The 5,000-nt window shown below is 43.3% G+C and overlaps 2 non-coding genes and 1 pseudogene across 2 annotated transcripts; all 3 read right to left on the bottom strand.

Moving 5' to 3' along the window:
- Positions 1–2,535: 2,535 nt before the first annotated feature.
- LOC125143811 lies at positions 2,536–2,654 on the bottom strand (annotated as a pseudogene).
- A 407-nt stretch (positions 2,655–3,061) lies between these two features.
- Positions 3,062–3,252, bottom strand: LOC125144877. The gene has a single exon (XR_007143247.1). It is a non-coding gene; the product is annotated as a U2 spliceosomal RNA (small nuclear RNA).
- A 117-nt stretch (positions 3,253–3,369) lies between these two features.
- LOC125144886 lies at positions 3,370–3,484 on the bottom strand. Its single transcript, XR_007143256.1, has one exon. It is a non-coding gene; the product is annotated as a U5 spliceosomal RNA (small nuclear RNA).
- Positions 3,485–5,000: the final 1,516 nt, after the last annotated feature.

Below are 5,000 nucleotides of genomic sequence, written 5' to 3'. Positions count from 1 at the left end.
TCTCTAACAACAACAACATCTTAATATTCATACCCTGTAGCTAATGTTTTGATAGAAACTCTCACCGTGGGCAACTCCAGAGTAGTAGAGAGTCCAGACTCACTCAAGGAGTTGGTTTCCAGAGCCCAAGCTGTGCGTGGAGGCGAGCCCAACTATCTCTAATCGGTATCTCTCAACCTCCCGCACCAGCTCAGGCTCCTTCCCCCCCCAGTGAGGTGACATTCCATGTCACTAGAGTAAGATTCCGTGTCCGTGGCTCACGCCTTCGACTGCCACCCAATCCACATTGCACCAGCCCCTTACGGTTTCTCCTGCAGGTGGTGGGCCCACAGGAGATTGGCCCCACGTCGGTCCTTCGGGCTGAGCCTGGCCGGGCCCCGTGGGGTAAGACATATTTACATTTACATTTACAGCATTTGGCAGACGCCCTTATCCAGAGCGACATACATAAGTGCTTAAATCTCTAACATTGAATATATTAATGCTGGTTCACTAGGTTACATACTTAAGATACCATGAGTTTAAAACATTTGTTCAAAGTTACAATGAAAAAGTGTCAAAGGTTTTTTTTTTTTTTTTCTGCAAAAGATACGGAAAGAAGTGCTAGTTGAAGTGTTTCCTGAATAAGTAGGTCTTCAACCGGCGCTTGAAAATAGCCAGTGACTCAGCTGTCTGGATCTCTAGGGGAAGTTCATTCCACCACCTTGGTGCCAGAACAGAGAAGAGTCTTGTAGTATACTTGCCTCTTACCCTGAGAGATGGTGGGACCAGTCGAGCAGTGCTGGTAGATCGGGGGTTGCGGGGTGCAGTGCGAGGAATGATGAGGGCTTTGAGGTAAGAGGGAGCTGGTCCATTTTTGGCATTGTAGGCCAGCATCAGTGTTTTGAATCGGATGCGTGCAGCTACCGGAAACCAGTGGAGGGATCGCAGCAGCGGGGTGGTATACGAGAACTTTGGCAGGTTGAAAACAAGCCGGGCAGCTGCATTTTGGATCATTTGCAGAGGATGGATTGCTTTCATAGGTAGACCTGCCAGCAGTGCATTGCAGTAATCCAGTCTAGAAATGACAAGAGACTGAACAAGTACCTGAGCAGTCTGTGTGGACAAAAATGGCCGAATCCTTCTAATGTTGTAGAGAAGAAACCGACATGAGCGAGTCACATTAGCAACATGAGAGGAAAAGGACAGTTGATTGTCCATGGTTACCCCAAGGTTGCGAGCTGTGGCTGAAGGAGAGATCAGATCGTTGTGCAAGGATATAGCAAGATCATGACCTGGGGATGAATCACCTGGGATGAACAGCAGTTCAGTTTTGCTAGGATTGAGCTTTAACTGATGAGCAGTCATCCATGATGAAATTTCTGCCAGACATGCTGAGATCCGGTCAGAAGCTGTGGCATCTGAGGGTGGGAAAGAGAAGATAAGTTGTGTATCATCAGCATAGCAGTGGTAAGAGAACCCATGTGATGAAATAACTTCCCCAAGAGAGTGAGTATACAGGGAGAAAAGAAGAGGACCAAGTACTGAGCCCTGTGGGATGCCAGTGGAGAGTCTGCATGGAGCAGATGTCACTCCCCTCCATGTTACCTGATATGAGCGTCCTTCCAAGTAGGAGGCAAACCATTCCCAAGCTGATCCGCAAATCCCAAGACTCTTGAGGGTGGATAAGAGAGTCTTGTGGTTGACCGTGTCAAACGCTGCTGAAAGGTCAAGGAGGATAAGGACAGATGACAGTTTGGCTGATCTAGCAGTATGTAGCTTCTCAGAGACATTCAAAAGGGCTGTCTCTGTAGAGTGAGCTGCTTTAAAGCCAGACTGTTTGGGATCTTGGAGGTTGTTCTGTGAGAGATAGACAGACAGTTGATTATAGACAATAAAACTATTGATTATAGATTATAGAATTTTTGAAAGAAATGAGAGAAGTGATACCGGTCTGTAGTTACTGATGTCTGATTGATCCAGAGCAGGTTTATTTAGGATGGGACCCTTGCTCTCTTGAAAGTAGTTGGTACCTGACCAGATGCTAAAGGAGCAGAACAAGTTTTCTTGGGTTTAGTGAACATAGGGCAGAGGAAGTCCATAGTTGAGGAAAGAGATGAGAGGAAAGTATCTGTGGCTGAGTCCAAGGGTAGTGAGGAAAAAGACTCAGTATCAGGAAGGGAAGAAAGAGTGCCAGAAGCTACAGATGAAGGGGAGACAGAGTGAAGGTTGCGGCGAGTAAGATCGAGGGGGTAAGAGGTAGTGAGGTAGAGGTAGACCCGGCCGCCAGGTGCTCGCATGTGAGCCCCAACCCCGGGCCTGGCTCCAGGGAGAGGGCCCCGGTTGCGCCATACCGGGCGACGTCACGGACCTTGTTTTAATTTTCTTCATAAGGGTTTTTGAACCACTCTTTGTCTGGCCTGTCACCTAGGACCTGTTTGCCTTGGGAGACCCTACCAGGGGCAGAAAGCCCCAGACAACATAGCTCCTAGGATCATTCAGGCACGCAAACCCCTCCACCACAATAAGGTGGCGGTTCAAGGAGGGGCTTACAAAAGCTTACAGCACCTGGTATTCCCAGGCAGCCGCCTATCCAAGTACTAACCAGGCCCGACTCTGCTTAGCTTCCGAGATCAGACTAGATCAGGCATTCTCAGAGCGGAATGGCCATAAGCGAGAGCAACGTTGGAATGGAACCCATTTAAAAATTGTTTGTGTTTTTCTTTTTTCTTATTCTTTCTTTCTTTCTTTCTTTCTTTCTTTCTTTCTTTCTTTCTTTCTTTCTTTCTTTATTTAAATTGTTGTTTTCTATCCAAACATTTCCCACAGGGTATGAATATTAAGATGTTGTTGTTAGAGAATTCAAATAGTAAAGTAAATGAATGCCTATGTCAAGAGCTTACAGCACCTGGTATTGCCAGGCAGTCGCCTATCCAAGTACTAACTGGGGACACAGTCGATGAGAAACAGCTGAAAGTTATGAGCACACTTTGCAGATTAGAGGTTTGGGGCAGGTGCAAGAAAAGAAAAGAAAGAAAAAAAAAGAAAATAAAAGGAGGTTTTTTTCTTTTTTTAAACTGTGTAATGGTGCACCAAGCCTGGATGTACTGCAATACCAGGGCGAAGCGTGGAGCGGACGGAGCAAGCCCCTGTTCCGACTCCCAGCTCTAAAAATCCATTTAATGTGTAGTCCTCATATAGAGGACGTATCAGATATTAAACTGATAAGAACAGATACTACACTTGATCTTAGCCAAAAGGCCGAGAAGCGATAACCCGTTATTCCCTCTGACTGGCAGACAGCTAGCTGCCAGATGCTAGCAGACAAACGGTAGGTGATAACTAGGCCTACTCCTCAAGGCGCTTTGATCTAATATTACAACCACTTATAGCCTTGCAACTGCAAAGCCCACAAAAATATGCTGAACTCATCGACGTTCCTCTCCGTGGAAATCTTTAGTAAAAGGCGAAAGATTTGTGCGTGAATGAAGAGAAACCCGAGCTACTAAAGAAGGCCGAGCAGGCCCTGGATAACCGTATCGGAGGTGAACAAAGCAGGATTAGGGTAAGGTCCACCCCTTGTCAGTATTGAAGCCAGTGTAAAGTCTTGCATTTGGATAGAAAAGGGCTGGGGATACAGTCGATGAGAAACAGCTGAAAGTTATGAGAAGAAATTGCAAATTAAAGGTTTGGGGCAGGTGCAAGAAAAGAAAAGAAAAGAAAAGAATAGAAAGAAAAGAAAAGAAAAGAAAAGAAAAGAAAAGGTTTTGACTTTTTTTTAAACCATGTAATGGTGCAACAATGGTGTTGTTTTCTATCAAAACATTAGCTACAGGGTCTGCTTAGCTTCCGAGATCAGACGAGAAAAGGCATTCTTAGAGTGGAATGGCCGTAAGTTAGAGAAAAGTTGGAATGGAACCCAATTATAAATTGTTTTTTTTTTCTTCTTTCTCTTTTTTGTTGTTGTTTTCTATCAAAACATTTGCTACAGGGTATGAATATTAAGATGTTGTTGTTAGAGAATTCAAATAGTAAATGAATGCCTATGTCAAAAGTTTACAGCACCTGGTATTCCCAGGCAGTCACCTATCCAATTACTGGGTTTTTTTCTATTTATTTATTTATTTATTATTTTTTTCAATTCTTGTTTTCTATCAAAACATTAGCTACAGGGTATGAATATTAAGATGTTGTTAGAGAATTCAAACTGTAAAGTAAATGAATGCCTATGTCAAAAGTTTACAGCACCTGGTGTTCCCAGGCAGTCGCCTATCCAAGTACTAACCAGGCCCGACTCTGCTTAGCCTCCGAGATCAGACATTCTTTTTTTCAATCAATAGAATAGAAGAAATTTCAATCAATAGAATACGATAAATAATACAATAAAAATGTAAGTTTTCCTTATACAATCACATTTACATCAAATTTTAAAAATGTCATACATCATATATCATACATTTACAAAAACATTAGTTCACACCTCTCCTTCACTCCCCGGCAGCTTCCACGTTAAATCTTTTAAAACACAACAAACATGTGAAGTAAAGACATTATAAAAAGCATCCAACTTATTTTAGCATTTAAAATACACATACAGTCTCCCCATATACACTTCTGTTTTGCTCCAAAACCTAGTCCAAACATCCAACACAAATTTTTCCTTTTTGGCCACAATTCAGTCAGGACCACTTGAGTCAAAATAAAGACAATTCTTTGAAATATTTAAATTTTTTATTTGCAAGCTTATGAAATTTACATTTGGCGGTATGGCTCTGTTCTGAATTCCCCTTCCTTTTCATGAGCTCAATGAAAGCTAGTCAGGAAACAGCAGCAGCTTCGTGGGGGGACAATCTCCCATTAAGTGGGAAAGCAGCCAGACAAAATCCCCCCCAAAACAGACCATACCAGGCAATCCTCCCTGGCTCTTCATGCTAACTGAAGCAGAGGATTAAAGCGAGCTTTTGACTAGCCAAACTTATTAGTAAAATACCAACAGAGCAGAGGACATGTTATCAGGCACG

Source organism: Tachysurus fulvidraco, chromosome 6 (assembly GCF_022655615.1).
Source record: "Tachysurus fulvidraco isolate hzauxx_2018 chromosome 6, HZAU_PFXX_2.0, whole genome shotgun sequence".
Lineage (NCBI taxonomy): Eukaryota > Metazoa > Chordata > Actinopteri > Siluriformes > Bagridae > Tachysurus > Tachysurus fulvidraco.
This window is presented reverse-complemented; position numbering and strand designations above follow the sequence as displayed.